The sequence below is a fragment of the Ammospiza caudacuta genome, chromosome 8 (genome assembly GCF_027887145.1).
Source record: "Ammospiza caudacuta isolate bAmmCau1 chromosome 8, bAmmCau1.pri, whole genome shotgun sequence".
Classification (NCBI taxonomy): Eukaryota; Metazoa; Chordata; class Aves; order Passeriformes; family Passerellidae; genus Ammospiza; species Ammospiza caudacuta.
In genome coordinates this window covers 31,984,546-32,006,060 of record NC_080600.1, presented here as the reverse complement: position 1 = coordinate 32,006,060, position 21,515 = coordinate 31,984,546, and the positions used below count along the sequence as shown (strand labels likewise).

The window sequence follows — 21,515 nt, the reverse complement described above, 5'->3', positions numbered from 1 at the left end:
TTGTTCAGGGGAAACCTACTTCTTTGTAGTAATCCACTCATGACAAAGAACATTTGTGTGATGCCACATTTTGAATTATTATGCATGTTGCCTGGTATAATCTCCATGGTTACAGATATATTTTTTGCTTCAGCACTTTATGAAGAAAAATTCTATAGAACAATTTAGGGGAGAAAAGTCCTTTTCATTGTCATTTATATTGCATTTATTTTATTCTATTTGCTTTCACTTTCTAAACAAGTAAAATTTCAGTAGAGATGGAAAAATTTGTCTCTGGCTGTTGCTTTATCCTGCCATAACATCTTTTAAACTGCAGATTCCTGGAGATGGGGACAGTATTTTTATGCATGTATTTAGTTTCTAATCCACTAAGAATGTAAGAGGGCAGTGTGTGTCACTGCCAGAGTCATAAACAAGAGTAAGTGTGGTGGGATGACTGAACAGTAAATATTTTTTCTTTGCAAAGATTAGGGCTCGTGCTTCCCTTCTGAGCAATTCTAAATAGAAATTAGCTGAAGTTAGTTCCAGAAACTGGTGATGGGAAAAATGTAAATGCCAGATGTTTAGCTCTTTTCCTACACCCTTTGCACACCTGGTTATTCTTTGATAGTATTCATAGGGAACCAGAGGAATGCTTGGGGAACAGAAACACCACCTCTGACTGCATTATCTAGAATGCTGTGATGTCCCATTTGTTCCCAAAACACACAGCTTTTTGCATGTGCAGACTTCAGCTGCCAGAGTTAGTCTAGGCTCAGATCACTTGTAAGAAGAGGTACATGTACATGGTGTGCCCTCAAAGAGAGTTTGTTCTATATTAAAAATAAAGTAGTCAAAGATGATTTTCTATTTGGGCATGGATAGCCTAACAAGAAGTACATTTTACAGATTATTTGTGTACTTAAGAGAATGCAGCTGACCTCACCATGAGTTATGAACTTCAGCATTCAAAAACCATAAAGCAATAAACTAAAATATATCTGAAAGAAGCAATGAAATATGACTCTGCTTTTGGTCTTGTATGAGATGATGGTGTTTTGACTGTACCATTCACTTTATTTTTGTTACTAACAGCCGGAAGTCACCACACTAAAATAAAGTTCACTGTCAAATAACCTTTCCATTTCAGATACAGCTGGGATTTGTCAGGATCATATCACAAGGTCATTTTTAAGGAGATTCTCACTGACATTTTGTGAGGTAAGGGATTTCACATTCCAGCTTTACAAGTGTTACACTTCTGATCGTCATGATTATCAACACCATGACAGATTTAGGGCCTGATCTTGGAACTTTTACAGAAGGAGCTAAGTTTATTGTAAATAACTTGATAGCCAAGAATCAAAAGAAAATAAAGGGTCTGCAAAGAGTTAGAAGAGGTTGTTCCATGGCCCAAAGCCAAGATCAGTTACACATATATAATTTTTGGCATGCCATTTTTTAAAATGCAGCTAAGATTGTGGTATTTTCATAGCAGTTTGTTTAAAGTACTGGACTACTTTATCATAAGGAAAAAACCCAACAATGTTCACCTTACCTGTCACTTTCTGCAAATTAAGCATATTAATTAGTTCCATACTGGACATAGCCATGAGATTTTTTTCCCCTTTCTTGCACCTGTATGATAAATAGTCAAAAATCATTACTTTTTTCACTCTTGTAGTTCTTTTCCTCTTTCAAATAACACCTGATTTTGCAGCTGTTTTTTGTAGATCATGTTTCCTAACTGCCAGTCACTCTCCTTCCCCTTTGGACTCCCTCCAGCTGGCTGATGTTTCCCAAAGTGTACTGCTGAAGCAGATACATTAAGTGAAGCTTCACCTGTTAAATGCAGAGTAGAAAGTGTGCCTTAGTGTCTCACAGATCACACTGAGGCCAGTTTGGTAAAAACATGAACTATTACAAAAATGGCTAAGGCAGGAGGTTTTTGTTTTAGAATAATAAGCAGCTAACAGAGTTGAGGATTTACCTCCCTGAGTTGGACAGTGCTACCTTGTTGAACAGCTGCTGTTGGAAGGCAGTGTGAGCATACTAGAAAAAAAATTCATGCTAACAGATCTTGTCCCCCTTATTTTTAAATCAATTTTTCCAGATTAAAATATTGACAAATATACTACATTAATAATGAAAATTACTGGCTTTTATAGCAGCCAGCATCCTAGCAGTGTGGGAGCAATATTTCAGGAAGAAAAAGAATTTTCAATTAAAATTATATTATTTTTAAGTACTTACTTCTGTCTACAGATTCTAATTAAGTTGATGTAACTTAGAATGAGGTTAAAATATCTTTCTGAAAATTAAACCAGATAATTAAACCAAACTTTTTAATGTAAAAATATTCTGACCATGACAGCCCTTAATTTTTAGTCTACTATCTTCATTACTAGAAGTGCAATTTTCCCTATTCCATGTTTAATCACAACATCTTTTGCAAATGTTTGGAAGCTTTGATTTGTTTAAGTTGCAATAGAATTTTGTTTATCTAAAGAATCCCACAACTTAGCAGAGAGATCCTGGCAACTGAATTTTGTAAGACAGTTTTTCATTATGACAGTATTTTACCTATTCAAGAATGGCACTCCTAGAATAAACTCTGACATGACTTGGCTAAAAACTATCAGACTTTTCTTGCACCTACAACATAACTTTGCACTATTGTGCTGGGAAATGTCTAATTAAAAAAGGTCTAAATGGGAACTTGAATGGAAAATCTCTTCTGGAATTTCTGTTTGAAGTGGTTTGGATGGTGAAACAAGTGGCTACAAATTTTGTCAATAAAATTCCTCTTCAGCTGCACTTTGCTACAGATACTACTCTCTAAATTTGCATCATATAACACTTCACTGTTTGTTAATTCCTGTATTTAAACACAGGATGAAAGCCTTAAAAAAGCAGGTAAACTGGGTATAATCCTGTAGGAACTTATCCACCAGTGAAGTTTTTGAGGAAGTTTGTGTGCCTGTGAATACATTGATGTAAGTATTGTATTATTATAGCATTACATTGTCCCCAACTAGAGAGCTTGTTCAGCACATTATACACTCATATGATAATACTGCTGCATTTGAGAAACCTTCACTACCAAGCTGAGTGTTCTTGTGTTAGTTTATACAGCATTCTTTTCTAGAAAAGACATGTTACTTGTGGTTGATAAGTCCACAAAGTCTATTAATACAGTCTACAAAGAGCCCCTCCTCCTTTTCAATGTTAAATTGATAAGAGTACAATATGCTTTACATTAGAGGATTAAGGAAAGCAATTTCAAAATAAGCATGCATTGTATCCTGTAACATTTGGGATTTGGATTGTTTTTTATCTTTTCAGTGAACACACACTTAGGATCTGTCAGGAGAGTCAGAGATTAACTTTTTAGAAAAAAACCTATTTGCTAGAAGCTAATTATATCATTAGTAGCAAATTGTGATTCAATATATTAATAGGTTTAATCAATATTCAATATGCTAACTCGTTAAAAATACAGTGCAAATTAAAAATAAAAACAAAAAAAAAACCAAAAAAACCCCACCACTACATTCTGTCTTCTGATGCAACTTACAGTAAATCTCCTATTCCTTTGGAAAAGCTTGGGAGGAGCTGCGCTGGTTTGTGGGGTCCTCAGTCTACAAAAGTAATGTACCTTGGCCAAAAAAATAACTGCAGTACACTCTCAGTTCACAACCACAGCATAAGCTTCTCTTCAATCCTCAAGTTTTGCTATTTCATTATGATTTATTTCTGGAATACAAGAAAAAAATAAAACAGGAGCACTGCAGTAAAATGAAGGTTAAAAAGATTGCCAAGATCCAGGAAGTTCTGAGTTGAGACTTCTGATACTGTGGATAATGCGAGCAAGCAAAGGGGAAATATAAGGAGGGAGGAACCTGTGAGGGGAGAGAAAGATGCATATGTATGGAGGTATATGTACATTTCTAATTTAGAAGTTGAAGCTGTTGTGATTTTGCATAACTAAAATAGTGTTTAAGGGACAGAAATACTGTTTGTGCCCAAAAGTCATTGAAGCTACACTGGATTTGTAGCACAAGAGAACTGCATTATGTAGTCACAAGCAAATCCACCCACTCCTCTACCTAGGCTAATCTCCTCAAAAGAAATAACTGAAATCCCAAATTCATCTCATATTTGCAGCCTAAAAGGAGCTGTTTACTGGAAACAGTGAATATTTGCTTTAATTTAGTCTGGCTTTTCCCTTCCCTTCCAGGACTTTGTTTTAAGACCTTGCAAGTTGTGTTACAGATTTGCCTAGAGCAGAATGACCGAAGAATGGCTTCTTCAGACATTTTTTGATAACTACAGTTTATTCAATAGTGTCATATCTTGGCTCTCTCAAATCTTGTTTTCTTGTTTTGACATTTTAATAGATGAGAGCAGAATCTGTGTATATCATTTACTGCAAATCTGCACCTGTACTACTGCTGAATCAGTGTGTCTGTAATGCAAATGCTGAGCAAAATAATGGAAAAAGTTCCATCTATTCAGAATGAAACTCTAAAAATTACAGTGAAAAATAAACCTATGTCTGCATCTTCTAAAAGTCCTTGAGAACTATGATTGCCTTTAATCATACAAAACACCTTTGTGTAACTTTGAGATCTTTAGTAAGAAGCTTTACACAACCTTTCAGGGAACAATAAATCAAACTCTGACTTTTCAAAATTGATTCGCTGCACTCAGGCATGAGTTTTATCTTAAAGCTGGATTTCTTGAAGGGCAACAACAGACCTTTAGTCTATTTTTCCTGATCATATTTTCAGTAGCAGAAAATGAATTGGTTTGATCTGGCTCACATAACTACAGTTATTCCCTTTTTTTTAGGTTTTCCATTTTCTATGCAATAGTTCACTAACATTTTAAATGGAATGATAACCAGGTCATGAGATGTACAAGACCTGCTTTTCCCCTAATCTCTGTCTGTGAAAACACCTGCAAAATGCTAAATGCCAATTGATAGAGATTTAATCACTAGAGAAATGGTCACATAATGTGGAGACGTGGCCCATAATCTCATTTTTCCATTCTCTGGAAGCAGTGCACAATGCATGAAAATTAATGTGGAATCTTCCTTCAGTTCTTTAAAAAAAAAAAAAAAAAAGCAGTCCTTCATGCTCTTTGGAAAGCAAAAGTGCCTTGGATTTGGCCATTGTGGCTGCAGATATCCATCATGTCAGATGCAAAATGCAACAGTCATGTCACGTCCATGCCAGATTCAGCTTGAAGTAGTTCTGCCTTTTCAGTTTCCTTTCACAGAGCCCAAGCAATGTGACCACCTGCTGAATCCTTCTCTGTAGCATGTAAAGGATCCTTTGTCTGGATCAGCTGGGCTTCTTTGACTTCTTAGCTCAGAAACAGTTTCCTTGTGGCTTTTCTTCTACCTCTCCAAGGGTTTTCTTGGGACAACTTGGGAAACTTTCAATTCAGGAAAAGATGGCAAAACTCAATTCCTTCTCCACTTAGCTGATTTGCACTTTCTTGCTTTGTTGTAGATCAATGGAGATAGGTCTAAGCTACCATTTCTAAATACAGTCTGAATCATGGAAGAAACAGCTGCAGCACTATTGTACTTGCATTTAAAATTTCCTGAAACTTCAGGACTCATCTTTATTAAATTGAGCTCATCTTTACAATTCTTATAATTTCTTGCCCAGAGAGAGCTGTGATTTTACATATTTTTTTTAGTTTAAATAAGCCACAGCTAGCTTTCCTGCCATTAAGGTTCCATGTATCTTATAGAAGTTTAATTTCTTAGTTCTTGTCATGCAAACACAGCAATTAAAAAGTAGAAGCAGGTAAAGATTTCAGCATGGAAAAAAAAATCTAAACTACTGATGGAGAACTATTTTGCAAATAGAAGTAAAAGATTCACTTAACTTTTACCTGTGTTAGAAGAATTGATTACTGGCATTAAAAGTTAGGAATCATTATAATATGATTCCAGAGAGCCTTAGGAGACCTCAGATCCAGGAGTCTATTCCAGTTAAAAGCAAATGAGATTTATTCAAGAGCTTGATGACAGTGTGGGAAACACTCTGTCTCATCCCCAGAATTTTCCAGCTTGGTTTAAAGCTGTCCTCATGAGGTGACTCCACACACAAGATCTTTATGACATGAAGTTTAACTGTTGGCTTTTGACATAGCATGACCCAGGTGAACTACCTGATAATTATCATGTCTGCTTCTCAGGAATGGGTATAAATCAAAAATAATCTTTCCTGTCAGTTTCCAAAAGCCATAAGTGTAAAAACAAGGTGTGATTGCCATTATTTGTCCTTGGTTGATGCATCTACAGCATCAATTTCACTTCTCTCTTCTAAAATAAAAGCTCTTTTAATACAAGGGCTGCCCTCCTACTATGTCAGTTGTTACAAAAGCAGCTGTCATAAAGGAGGATACTGCCTGATTTTACAGATCTCAAGATCACAAATCAACAGTGAAAAAGGCCGTAAAATGTATTTCTCTAAAAAGATGGTTTCCATCTCCCTCAAGGTAAATATAAGTTTCTTTTAATCACAGAAGCAATAAGACTTTTTGTGTTTTTCCAGTCAGCTAAAGGAGGACCATGCTCACCTATCTCTTTAGAGACTTCTTTCAATATATAGCCATAATTAAGAGGAAGACCAGCCTTTAAAGCTGACCAATAAAAATTTGTCATCTTTTAAAGATGTACATTCCTTCTCCATCTAGCAAATTTCAAAAATGTGTGACAGGTTTGGATTGTGGAGAGACTCTAAAGTTGCTGCTAGAAGAGGTGTGAAAGCATGCTACTCTAGATTAGAAAGTGCTGAGCAGCACACAGAGCTACGATACGTTAGAAGGCACCACACTTGTGGCTACTCCTGATCTTATTTTAGATCCACACCACAGAGATATTTCCTATTTGTATTTTGGTCCATGTGCATTTTTAGTTCTCTGAGAAGCATGCTTTGTGTTCCAGCACAGAGATTTTGAGTCTGTTTTTATTCTTATTGACTAACATTAATTCTAACTCCATTTCTGTGAATTCCAAACTTTTGACTATTCATTTTCAGGAGAATGTCAATGGCTCATTACTCCAGGACATAACTCATTTGTATTCTCAACTCACTAAAGTAGACTTTTCCAGCCTGCTGGAGACACAGCTCCAGTTATTTGGGTAGCCAGAGCTCTCATTCAAACCCTAAGTTTTGAGTGAACATTTTTCTCATATGCTCCTGATGTTTCCAAATCTACCAAAACAGTCTGCTGGCAGCCTTGTTTTAGTTATATAAAAAAATGTTTTAGTTCCAGCTCTTACTCTGTTCCATGTACAACCATTTCATTCTAATTCTGCCAAAACTTTTCCACTCTTGTTCTAGTTCCTGTTAATAAAATGCAGTGTTTCCTGGTCTGCATCCTGTTAGTGCTGACACAGTCTCCTCATATCCAGTGTGGGTTCATCCCACCAAGGACAGGAAATGTTCTGCTTTGCTGATTCCAATCCAACCAGAAATAATGTGGACAAAGAAACTTTTAAGAGAGATAGTTTAGGTAAGAAGAGGAGAGTTGAGAATGTAACAGTCAAACTCAAAGGCACAAAATATCAGAACTGGCTTGAAAGTCCTTGATAAATGGTAAGAGTTATAGTAATGAAACATAGTCTGAGATTTTAGATATATTCACCTAATATCACCTTTCTTCTTTATGTGTTTTTCCTAAGGTTTTTGTTTTGGTTTTTTTGGTGATAGTTTTCTTTTTAAATGTATTCTAGTATGTATAACTTATTACTTACAATGGTTTGAGCACATACTAATTTAAATTTATATTATTTAACAAATGTTTCACAAGTATTTTTGGAATTTTATGTTGCTAATAATAACTTCATGTGGAATCACATTATGAGGTTTGCAGCTTTAAATCTTCCATTAAAGCTGCCATTTGTGACCAATTGTCTAAAAAGACAACCAAATCCACTTCTAAACAGTTAAAACAATAAACTGTGAGATTGACTGTGGTGGATTCTTGAAACATTAATATTACAAAAATGGCTGTGGAACTGGCAATTGCTAGACAAGAAGTGAAGGGCTGTTAGGGCACAAGAGGCTGAACTCTAAGGACTCACCTTGGCTTAGGGGATATGGAAGTTCTGTGTATAAAGACAAACCATTGTTATTCAAACTCTGCTACTTAGTCACATTAAATATATATGAATTTCACAAATTATCAAATGGCCTGCAGGAGCTGTCCTGCTGAAAGAATGAAGGTTCTCTGCTGAGAATTTGAATGGGACATAGTATAAATATTTAAGCCAAGGCATAGCACAAAAAGGGAAAAACTGACCAAGTGTGCTTGTTAAAGCTTGATAAAGGGGGACAAAACAAAGGCAGGTAAGCCCTCAGGTTCTTCATTTCACAGCTCCCTTGAGCAAATTGGAAAGTCACAGTGTAGGAGAGTGAAGTTTAATGGGTACTTTGCACAGCCACATCCAAAATCATGGCTTCTTTTTCCTAACCAAATCTGAATATCCTTCTGCTTCAACAAGGATGGGTAAGGGATTGCTGTGTTAGTGGGGCCTCTTTAGCTGATTTAGCATGACTAGGCAGGATGCTGTCCTTCCTCTGAGATTGCTAACGAGTGTCAGGAAGTATTGCCTTCCTTCCTGGCTCCAAGCTTGTTACCTCTACAACATCCTATGCCTCTTCTGGCAGGGCTTCCTTGCCAGAGCACATATCCACATGCTGCTACAAAATAGAGGGTCCAGACTTTTCTGGTGGATGCAATAATCTTATTTCTTTCTTCTTCTCTGTTGTATAAATAACCATCATGTTTTATCTAGTAGTGAGAATTTTGGTTGTGAAGGACCAATCTTTATTATGATAAACTTTATTGTGATAATTATTATAACAATGTAAAATTTTGGACATATAGATTAATTACAATTTTGGAAAGCAATAGTTTTGACACCTTTGGGTTTGAAATACGCTGTATCAACTGATTTGGGTATGTTCAATATACCTACAAAAATTTGAGTATGTTCAAAATACCTACACTTGTAGTTATTTTCTTTCAATTCTAGCTGTCACAATTACATGTTTCACCTCTGTAATAATAGATTTTCCCAGTGATGACTCAGAGGAAATAGTCTCTCCAAGCAATTTTTCACGGAATAAATCACAGAAGTTTCCCAAAGTTTTCGCTGAAAAAAATGCTACTGTTCTGCTAGAGAAGGAATTTAATGCAACCCCAAATAAATACTAGCCTAAATATGTGACCAAATGTAATTTCATGAAGTTGTGGCCTCACCAGAATAGTGCCTGGTTTGGGAACCTTTTTACATGGTTACATAGCAGATGTGCACTTCTGAGCTGTATTAGCAGCCTGTAACACAAGGCAGCACAGACTCAGCTTGTCCTGCTGACTAAGCCTTATTTAATGTCTGCATAGTCTGAGATACTGGGAATGAATCTATTAGCTGCAGTATTACTGGCCTCCTCTCCCCTTCAGTCTCTCTGTTTCAAGAGGTATGACCATATTCCATTCCAGTGACTTTAGCACCAAATCTGGACATACACTGAGATGGCAGAGTGGAATGTGACAGCTATTCAAGATGGGGCTAATTTGTATTGTAAAATTACTTCTTGTTTCCTTCTTGATCTTCACTATTAGCTCAGCTGGTCAGAGTATGGTGCTAATAACAACAAGATCATGGGTTTGATCTCCATATGGGCCATTCACTTAAAAGTTGGACTCAGTGATCCTTATGGGTCCCTTCCAACTCAAAATATTCTGTGATTACAGAAAGTTACAGACATAAATGATGCCTTAAAAGGCATAAATGCTGCTTAAAGACAAATACCCCTTCCTTGTGGAGATTATAATCAACAATAAGTAATAAAACCACAATATAAAGAACTACTGCCAGGAGGCAATAAATTCTTTCCAGAGACTATGCTTTCCTATGGGACATGCATGCACTTAGTCATTCTTACTCTACAATCAGTCCAGATTAAGTCCTGCGTTTCTTTTAAAGATGTAAATAGCAACGCCTAGTGGATTAGCACAGAAACACCTTATGGAAGAAATTAATCTTAGGAAAGATTTGAATGAAGATAGATTTGAACGCAAGTTCTTCCAGAAATCTTATCAGAAAAGATTTTACATTCAGAGAAGAATAGTTGCTGCCTTTTCATCACCAGTTACTTTCTGAAAAACAAGCATTGAAGAGAGATAAGGAAACTTTGTTGCAGACTATTCCTATTATCAAATAGCAACTTTGCTCCACCCTTCCCTTGGATCTGGCTTCTTTCAGAGTGCCTGGAGCTGCTGTTTTGTTCCAAGATTACCTTCAGAAAAATCCCCTGCCATTATCAGACATTCTAACAAAAGAAAGAAGTGGATACCAAAGAGGAAAAACATAATTAACTGCCAGTGATCAAAATCTGGAGAGGTACCCTGCTAACTTGACTGAGACAATCAATAGCAGCTCAGGACTGTGATTTGATACCTCTTACCATTCACACTGTCATACTTGGGCAGTGAATCAGGCTTGAGGAGAAGGCTGGGTGGAGCAACAGGCTGCAGAGGAAAATCACTGTCCCTTGCTCCCTACTGTGTGTCCCATCCCTCCTCCCCACCCCCCAACAAGCAGCAAATGAGAACAGTCCTGGTGGAGAGGTGCTGCTGTTCTTACCAGCTCAGCAAAGAGATAAGGCAGCAGGCTATCTAGGAGTGTTTCTTGTGCATGTCCAAGCACTCACAATCATTCAGACAGAAGCACAGCAACAACTTCTCTCTATTAGGGTGCTCTCCTTGCCCACATTTCCTTCTCTTTGGGAGGAGGCAGCAGCTCATCCTGAGAATAGTCCTCACTCCTTTCCTTCTCTTTGGGAGGAGGCAGCAGCTTGCTAGCTGGAATTTCCATAGAAGAGGTGTTTCAAATGACAGAAGATCCTGCAGACCAGGCTGGGCCAGAGGGCTGCATTTTGAACCATGCTGGTCAAGAATCTCCAAAATGCATCTGTGTCAGCCTGACTGCACCCACTGACTGTGCTCAGTGTTAAGAGCTTTTGGAGATCACTGTTTATATCTGGACATAAAGACTCTTACTCCATCCTCGGTCTTTGTGCAAACCTTCTCTTTAAAACAGGACACTGCTCACAGCAGGGCTACACAACCCTTTCAGGATAGTCTCAGACACTGGGCAACATTACAAAGGAAATTGTCGTCACCCAAGAAATTCACACACAGTTTGTGGCTTTTGGAGTCATCAGTCCTTACTAGAAACAAACAGAGACTAGTACGAACAGGCTGAAGAATTATATTGAACTCATAATTGTGACAGCTGTAGCCAGTTTGATTTTTCCTTGGTTACCTCATTTGTTGTCACAACACTTCATTCTGGAACAGAAACCCAGAGGATAAAGCATGGGATCAGTAAATTAGTAATCTAACTGCACCCTTAGCACTAGTCCTTATGTACTGTAACAATGTGGAGATTTTTGCACAGTATTCTGAAGGAAAGAGTTGTGTCACGGTGCTGAGGTGGAAAAAGTACTGTTTATGATCCCTGTTGATACTCTGTTGCTGCACCATAATTTTAGTAAGAATAATGCTGCCACATAAATGTTTATTTCAGCTGGAATATACCTTGTTTGTTAGACTACAAGAGTAGAAGGAATTTCCAACATTCAAGCTCATAAGATTCCTTTTAAGTGAAAACAGAGACTTGGCTGAGACAAAAACGAAGGACTGAAGAAGTTTGGCATTTAGATCACAGTAGTAGCAAAACCAGATGACAAAGCAGAGCTTTAAAAAGCCTCTCAGATGGAAAGATTTAGGATGGAAAGGAAGTGAGAGGAATGCAGGGTGTCTCTTATTAAGGGGAGGAGATAGCAAACAATGATGCTGTTGTGGCAGCAGAGCTGATGAAGGTCAGAGACAATAAGCTCTGATTTGCATTCTTTCAAAACACTCATACAAAGTTGGTGATTTTTTAGTGTAAGATTAGGGACATTGTGGCCAGGGAGTTTGATGTGCTTGCATGATTGTAATCTGCAGTGCTTTAGTTTTTCAAGCAAAGATCAGTGCCTTCAGCAATTTCATGTAAAGGATATCTGCTTTGCATTAGACTTGCCATAAGCCTTCTGAAGAATTAGCTATAAACCTTAAGATCTGCACTTTACAGGAGGCTCTGGGAAGGGTCAGCCCAAGCTCTGGTATCTGGAAAAGTCACTGGAGGACATGGAACAAGCAATGAGGCTGTCAGGTCTAACTCCACCCAAGAGATACTAAACAGAATATTTTCACTTTAAATACATGCTTGTCTGACCACCTATTGAAGAACTGTGCCAGACACAAGAGACAAATGTCTGAAGGGCATGGGATCATGGCTGGATCTTGTGAAATTAATAAGGGGTAGTCCTACAGGGGATCCATGTTAAATTTCTTTTACAGAAATAGGTTATATATATCTATCTCCTAGGAAACAGTATTTATCTACATTAACATTCTTTATCTAGTAGTAGATATATAGAATATGCCTAGGTTCATTGCAGTTAAGATTTCCCTTCTTTAGCATTCCTACAGCTTGCCAGAATGTCTGCTTCTGCAGAAACAAAGGTTAATTAAACACATCCGCCCATTAGATCAAGGAGTGAACATTATTACAATCTGGCCCCGAGCTACCTTCTTCAGCTGTCAGCACTGAAAGACACTTGGAACTACAAATTAGTCCTCAAGCAAAACTAGTTTCAGCAGAAACCACCTGTTTTATTGAACAGAGAAGGTCTTCCCCAGATTTACAGTTTCGGCTTGTACTCATCTCGCTGTTCCTAGTTCCAGCAAGAAACATTCTAGGGGTATTTTCCAAGTTGTGTAACGATCCACAGTTCTTGGAACTTTATGGTGCCATGTTAACATGTAATAAGGAGTGTTAGAAAAAAATCTTCCTTGTCTGCATTGTTAATGCCATATTTTATAATTAATAGAGTTTAAGGTAACTCATATTGGATTTTTTTTTTTAACTTGAATGCTTAGTTTTGCCCCTTTCACTGTGCTTTGGCCAGTAGAAGAGCTTGGGAAATAAACTGGCCAACTCCCTCATTATGCATTTCTTTTCCCTTTCATTTTCTGGCTCTTGTGTATAAGCACCATATTACCACAAATGCCTTCTCAATTCTGTGAATCAAATCTAAAGAATAACACATTAACTATATGAAACTCTTCAGAGCAGCACTATGGCTGTACCTCAGTTTTCCTCTTGCCATCATGGGGAATGAAGTCTAGCAGCATATACCTTTCACAAACATGTACTGTTACCATGCCTATAATCCCCACTACTTCAAGAACTGACATTCTTAAAATGTTTTCTTTCTGTGCTGAATCAACAGAACAGGGCTGCAACAGAACTGCCAGGGAGCAGTGACCAATAATCTGATTATTCAAAGTAGGCAGGACACAGTGAGGTCTTCTCTGAAAGTAGGATCTTAAATAATGTTAATTATGTAAAAAAGCACAGTACCTACTTAATCATAGAAGCTGGCTTGTATCTATTCTCTTCAATAATAGATGAAGCAAGTATAACTCTTTGCATCCAAAATTCAAGGCCCATATTTTGTCAGAACTCCTCTCAAATGTGATAATGTATTATGCATCCCCCATTCTCATTCAGATTATCCACAAGTAATTTCTGCTTTTCTCACACTGACTCATTCTTCATCCTTATTGGCTGAATTGTTAATGAAACTGAATCTCTACCCATGAACCGAATGTTCATGTATTTAATTTCTACTGGTTTGGCTAGTTTTGGTCAGACACACAGACCAGATTCTTTCCCCTATCCCAGTCAGGAAGAGAACACCTGGGCATTTTATTTTGAACTCTGTTTTTTTAAAATATTGCCTAATGTTTGATTAACGTTTTCAACTTCTCAAACACTATCACCATTTCACTTAATGGGTTAATAATAGGAACTACAGATAAAAGGAGACATGAATGAAGAGCTAGCAAAAAAAATCAGTTATTTGCATTGCTTTCTTGGTTTTGGTTTCAAAGTCTATAAAAGTCACAAAACTGTCTTCTTTGCCCAATTTGTACTGAACAACTCCTGCCTGCTTTTCAAAAACCCTTTGAAAGGCAGCATCTCTGTCCCTGATAGTGGTACACAGACACAGCGCTGTCCTGCAAACTGCTCATCACTTCAGGATATTTGCTCAAATCTCTGAGAAAAACCTCTTACTCTCTAGCAAAAACAGAAAGCAAACCTGGAGTGGTACTCTGATGGATCTTGGACAGCTGATCACTGATTACACAGCCCAAGTGGCAAAGTGCAAAATATGCTCACAGTTAACATTTTAAGAAGATAAACATCAAAGGAAAACTACATGGTAAACTACAAGTATTGACCCTAAAGAGGAAACAGAATGTCCTTATTGGAACATCTCTCCTTAGCATCTTATCTGAAACATTCTGTCTAGCCTGTAATTGAGTAGGTAAGATGTGACTGTCTTCTTTACAAGTACAACATGTTAAATTACTTTAGAGTTGTTTCTCTTTTGGTAGCATGCCAATACCTACTGACTGATTCTGCCACCTAGGAGCTTTATTTGCATTCAGCAATGAAGCAGTTGAATTTTTAAGCTATTTTGTCATTAAATTTCAATTAAGTTGTAAGGCTGCCTACATCACAATATAAAATGTAACTTCGTTACATGTGGCAAAAGTCTTTACAAAAATCTTGGAGCTGACCACAGTCTTTGCTGCTTGTCTCACCCACACTAAAAATATTGTGTGATACAAAGTATAGTATAAGGTTGTGTAACAGACAGCTATGTCTGCACTCAGGTTTAATAGGGAGCAAGCCACAGAAATATTATTCCCTCATTCCTCTTTCCTGAGCCTCTTTAAGTCTTATGCCTATGTACATATTTTCTGGGCCATTTATTCTAACCTATGCACAAGAACACTATTAAACAGCTAACATGGCAAGGATTGGAAAAAATTATATATGTCCTATCAGCATACATAAATCTGTGGATCGTGCTCAGGAAAGCTCTAAAACTGCAGGAGCATTTCATTATCCTGAACATGGGCAGTGTTAATTTAAACAGGTCTGCAAGGATGGCATCTCTTTCTCTACCAGTTTATTCAGAGATGCATGTAGTCCAGTACTGCACTTCTAAGCACATATTTCTTAACATGCTGTTTGCTCTTTTGTGCTTCAGGATATATTTTCATTTAGTCATGACAACATAACCAGCTGTCTATTTTTTGCTTTCTGTGGGCCAATAACCTCAGTGTGCTCCATTAATTAAAGCTATGGCTGTTATTGAGTGAAACAACCCTATACTCATGAGAGTATGAAAAAAGTTATATTGACTGAAGGAGATTGCTCTGAGTTTTAAAAGTGCATTCCTTTTTTTTTTTTTTTTTTTTTTTTTTGTGGAGATTTGCTAGATTATATTTTTGAAGTTCAGGATCACTGTAAAGAAAACATATTCAGCTAATAACCTGAAGCAACATCTGAACAAGAAAGACAAAAAGGTCCTAAGCAAGGAAAACTCTTTTAAATGTTTCAGTACTGCTTAGGTGATTAAAACATTAAGCAAAATTTAGAACAATTATTTTAATAGACTAAGGAATTTATTCAACTTTAGAGTTGAGTCTACTTTGATGATTAAAATACAGGGAAAAGAACCAGAAGACAAAGTCTATTTTCAGCATTAGCACTGACTCACTGTGTGATATTAAGCAAGTCACTTAATTTACTGCCTCACTCTGTCTCACCTGTAAAATGAAGGAGCCTGCCTCACAAGTGCTGTGTGGGATTACTTAATTAAACATTTGCTATGCACCTAACATTTCTTGAATGCAAGGTGCTGGAAAGTTTATTTTTGAAGATGTATAAAAACAGGATACAAGAGCAGAATCAGATAGTTTCTGTAAAGGAAAATACACATCTCTTTCATTTGATTCATTCTTTTCTTTGGATTTCTAAAGCATGACAACAACATAATTAACTATTGGACCTGTTAGTCAGCAACACAAGTGAGCTAATTGGTGAGATCAATATTGGCAGCACCCTGGGCTGCTGTGATCACACACTGGTGGAGTTTGCAGTCCCCAGGGATATGAGTTAGGTGAAGAGTAAAGTCAGGCCCCTGAATTCTAGTAAAGCAAAAAAAAAATTTCCAGCTCTTCAAGGAGTTAGCAAAAGGAGCTCCCAGTAAACCATCCTCAGAGAAAAAGGAGCAAACCAGAGCTGGCAGACCTAGACATTTTCCATGGAGTGCAAGAGCTCTCAATACCCAGGTGTAAGAAATCAGGAAAGGACGTGTGGGACAGGGAGGAGATTTGAGATATTCACCATGGCTTCATCTAGGGCAAGCGGCCAACCTAGTGGCCTGACTACATCACATATTCTAGAACTCTAAAACTGTGAGTCAAGCCCTTGAAATAAGTTTATAAGTTGAAAAAAATCATTGTCACAAACTAGACGGACCAAACCATAAGTAGGAATAAAAATATATCATTATTCTTCAGTAGATCACACAATCGAAATACTAAGTTGAGTTTTTTCTGTGATGTATAAGCAAGTTTATATCCAATGGAAGTGAATGGCAGTGATTTAAATCCAGAGAAAGGAAATAAATGTTTTTTCTAAAATAGAATTTTTACTCAAATTCATGGCCACACAACTTTGTTGGAACCAAGATCTCAGTGAATTCAAGAAACAAACATTTCTATGGAAATGTGAACATCCACTGTGATATTCTATTAAATGAAAGAGTTACAAATCTGTCATGTTGCAAGGTACAAGATGATTATTAACCAGTAGACATGTAAAAGTACTAATTGGAAGGCATGTAAAAACATCACCAATGAAGCCTATTTGTCAGCTGATCTCTGGACTGAGCAGGGTCAGGTCACTGCAGGAGGCAGAAGCCCGGAGGAGGTGTTCTAGTGGTCACCTCTGGTACAGCACTCTCCGTGCTAATGAGGCTGAGCAGCACACAGCACATCTTCAGCCTCCTGCTACTCTTATCATGGCTGTGTTATAGAAAATGTCAGGTTTGATCTATCATATAGCCAACTACATCAGCAATTTTTTAACCAAAGAGGAGTTATTAGCTCACAGTGCAGTTTAGCAGACAACAAAAAGCAATGCTTTTTACTAACACTGTGCTGTGACCCCATGAAGGAGCTCATCAAAACCATAGGGAGCAAAGTAAAAACACAAACTAATGTCATCAATGACATATGCAGAGGTTATGTGTTTCCTCTATAATTGCTCACATCACCAAGGACTTTTTTTGAAGACAATTATTGTTATCTTAAGCATTCACAGAAATATCACTGCTGCTTTCTGTTGGTTTCAGCTAATCCTAGATTGAGGCCTTTATGTAAAGCGTGGCCATAAGTCTTTTACAACCTCGGAATGAAGTTAGTGCTTGGTATTCTATGAGGACAACAGACACAGGAAAATTCAGATGCTCTATCCTTTTAAAAGCAACTTTCTAGGTTAATAAAGGAGTTCTACAAATTCATTTGGTAGATATAAATGCATATCATTTATTTACTTTCATGATAACATTTTCTATGCTGCGAAACATGGATCATACTACCTTACTCATACAAATATTAAATATAATAAGAAATCATGATCATAAATTTATTATTTATATATTTACCTTGTTTCTACTAAATTATCATGCCAGAGACATCTAGACAAAACCTTAGGCTCTCCACCCATGGTAGCAGAGCCTTTAGCTCCACATTTCAGAGCTACAGATGAAGATGGAAAAATGCAGCAGTAACACCACCACAGGCTATAGTTATGCTAAAAAGAGTCAATGACTCACTGTGAATATGTACTTGGCCTGCATGCTTTAGGGATGAGTGAAGATTACTGAAGACAACTCTTTCTTTTATTCTCCTTTTATTTTGCTTATTACTAGCTAGTACTACTACATTCCTTATATGAAACCAGATTAAGAATAAACAAGAGGTGCTTGTCATCCAGCATTAATACAGTACCATGTGCTTGGGCACAGCTACTTGCACATACATTTTAGCAGCTGTTTTTTCCTTTCTGCCTGTCCATCCACAGCAAAGAGGTATTGCTGCCTGGCACAATACAGGTAGCTTTTCTACACCTAGCCCACACCTTTAATCCAAGCTCTGCACCCTGAGAGCCTCCTATGTCACTGCTGTTCCTTTTCTCACTCCAGCTGGGCCAGGGAACTCCCTTCTCCACTTCAGTGTCAAATACTGACAGCAAGTTTTGCTTTTACTTTTGTGCCCCAGTCCATGCAGAAATGTAAGCACACAGAGCAGTGATTGCTCTCTGATGCAACTTTACAAGCTGGATAAATTGGTTGCTTTCTCAGCTGATACTCACTGTGCTTAAAGGATCCTTTGTCCTAGAGCAGCAGTTTCTTAAGGAGTATGTATCAGGGAGGCAGGAGTTGGCAGAAGGAGCTCCACTGCAGTTTTACAGGCCAATCCTCATGATGACTGGAGCTGGACTCTTCCTAGTGCCTCAGAAAGTCACAAGAAAAGGGAAGGGCTCAGGATATGATATCATGCACTCATTCTAAAAACAAGGAAACTGTTGTAGATAATTTAAAAAGTAACAGGTTAAAAATCCTGAATGGCCAATAAGGAAAATTACTTTTTAAATTTATCTCCTACTTTTTCTAGTGAAACATTTCAAGAAATAAAAATTACAAAGTTAGAAAACTATGTTTACATCATTAGTAGGACAAGCCTAGGAGACCTATTACAGCTGAGCCACCTCAGAGCAATGCTTGCTGCTGCCTCTGTCAGAGCTCAAGCTTTGAGCTTGTTGCCAGCTCTGCTGAGGCAAATATACCCAGGCCCAACACAGCTGGGTCTGCAGCCACAGCTGGGTCTGTGTAAGCAGCAGGGACCCACGTGTATCCACTCCTTGCCAGCATCCTGACTTGTTCATTGCCTTTCTCAGCAAAAGTAAAATCTTCTAAAGCATCTCAGTGATTCAGGAATCCAATTAATATTTTCTAAAGCAACATAAGCAAACATTAAAAACCTTCAACAGATTTTTAAATCTTATGAAAAGTCATTTTGATTTTGTGCAGATTTGCCAGGTTAAGTTTTACTCCTTAGATCCTTTTCTAATTGCAAGTCTGCTTCAGAAATTATTTGCAGGGATATATTACTATAAATGCATTTACCAGGTCATTGTCTACAGCTTTTAAAAAAGAAATTAATAAACATTTGAAGCAAAGCAGATGTCCTAACTCAGCACAATTGTTCTTTACCTGGATTTAGCTTTTTCTGTTTTTACTTCAGATCCAAAGCAGCATTTGCATGCCTGGAAGCTTCTTTGTCCTTTCCAGCTTTATCAATTTGTCTTCTAAGCCACTCATTTTTCTTTCAAGTTGTCAGGATAATTTTGTTTCTATTATAATCCCATAAAACGCACTCATAGGAAAATTTAGCCCAGATTTCAAGCAAGCAACATTTTAATGCTGTGTTAGGAATCGCTACATTCTCTGTTATGGAGGTCGTTGTGCTTGCCTTTCAAATTCTTCGTTTTGTATTAAAATTTTCCAGTGATTTTTGTTCATGCAACTCATCCCAGACTCAACATTAAGGTCACCCATGAGTGATATTATAGTTTATAATAATTTTCATAAATGTATTGGCTTTTAGTTTAGTGGCTGGGATTTGGAGGACCCCAAATTATCATATTAAATCAGTTTAGGGATCAGGCATTCTGTGTTTCAGTATTTGTCAGTACTTTTGTACTGAGCTGCACAACAGGGTGTAACTCTTGCAGCTCTATTGTTAAAGAAGAAATATTTTGCTGCCAGATTTCTTGTTCTATTTGTACCTTTTGTTAGTGGACTTTCAATTTCAGGAACTTGTTCTATTTAAGAGGATAAGGGAAGAACAATACTTTATAATATATTATTTATTAAACAGATGCTGGTATTATCAATGCTCATTTATCCGGTGGTGATGCATCTCCCAAATAAACCAGCAGCAGCAGTAAAATAAACCACAGCACAGAACCATTTTCTTCATAAAGATTCTGGGGACTTTTTAACTACTTGTACTCTGGAATGAAGGATCTGAGGGCAATGACTTCTCAAATTGTTTATGAGTTGGAAGACTGTGATTTAAGATCACCGATACATTAATTTTTGTAGAATTTGGGAAGTCCTAAAAAAACTGTGATAGAGTTTACAGATGTATTTTGGTTTCTCTGCTCTCACCTTGATTTTTATTAGTATTGTAAAACCTATAGAGGTGATCACCTGGATCTGAGATTTCCCAGAAGTGCAAACACTTGTCACAGCTCGGCATTTGATTTGGACATTTCATGTATTCACACACTGGACTGCAAACCACACCTTTGAAGTGTTCATAGGACAAGAGAGCTGGAACTGCTGCATGCCATGAAGGGGGCAGGGGCACCTCTGGTGTGCTCCTACTCCCCTGCAGCCCCAAGGGGGTTAGTTAATCTCCAGTGAACATCTGGCTGCAGCACCCGGGGCACTGCTCAGCCCGAGCTCTGAGGAGGTGGGTACTGCCTGCATCATGCTCCTACTCTGAATCTGCAGCAAATAAAACAGATGGTGCCTTGGAATAATTCAGAGGAGAATATTCTGAAGACAACACACTCAGTTCTAACCAGGCTTTGAGGTCAAACAGATGAAGTAAGCCTTGGTTAACCACAGACACGTTGGTGTTCATTCTCTTCTTGGTTCTCTGCAGATTTTAGCATCTCTCTGATTGCATCCTGAGTTACTTCAGTGTGAGCATGAGAAGCAGGATAACTGTGCACAGCTCTGTTTTGTTTTGTTGCATTTCTTTTGCTTCTTGCCAGAAAACCATATTTTTCTTAGATTCTTGTGTGTTCTCCTTCTTCCTCTTTTTCTTCAAGATTTAATTAGAATAATGAAATAATTTTGATTAAAAGGAATCACGGGAGATAACCTCATCCTTTACCTGCTAAAAACAGAGCTTCAAAGTTAGGTCAGGTTGCTTAGCACTTTGCCTGGTGTGAGTCTCTCCAAGGGTGGACACTCCAGTCTCCCTGGGCATCCTGTTTAAGGGTTTGACCACCCTCACTGTGAAATCCATATGAAGTATAACTCATGTTCCTCTCTCATGTACATATAAAAGGCTGGGAGGTTTCCTTATGCTAACATACAGCATCTGGTAGAAAACCTGGACAGGGAAGAAGTTTTCTTTTGGGAAAGAAGTGGAAGGGATTTATAACATGGGGAAATGAGGAAAAGCCAAGATTTAACATTCATAGTAGGAGAGACACTGATGAGCAGCAGTAAAAGGAATCATGGCAGTGAGAGAGAAAAGCAAGGATTGCTTCACAGGTCAGGCAAGGTCGTGTGTGGGAGGAGAACTTGGATGATGACAAGGCAGGACCATAACTGAAGTGGTCACCACTCCCAGATTTGGGTACCTCTTACAACCCTAAATAAATCTTCAAGAGTGTGTCATAGCTAAAAATATCTTGCCAGTTCTGGCATGAAGTTGAC

General features: G+C 37.7%; 1 protein-coding gene across 1 annotated transcript in view; it reads right to left on the bottom strand.

Annotated features, from left to right (window-relative positions):
• Window positions 1-18,384, bottom strand: part of RALB (RAS like proto-oncogene B) — a 47,419-nt gene extending 29,035 nt beyond the window's left edge. Inside the window, exon 1 of the mRNA XM_058809210.1 lies at window positions 18,368-18,384. The gene's annotated coding sequence lies outside the window, so the exon portion shown is untranslated. The remainder of the gene's footprint in view (window positions 1-18,367) is intronic.
• Window positions 18,385-21,515: the final 3,131 nt, after the last annotated feature.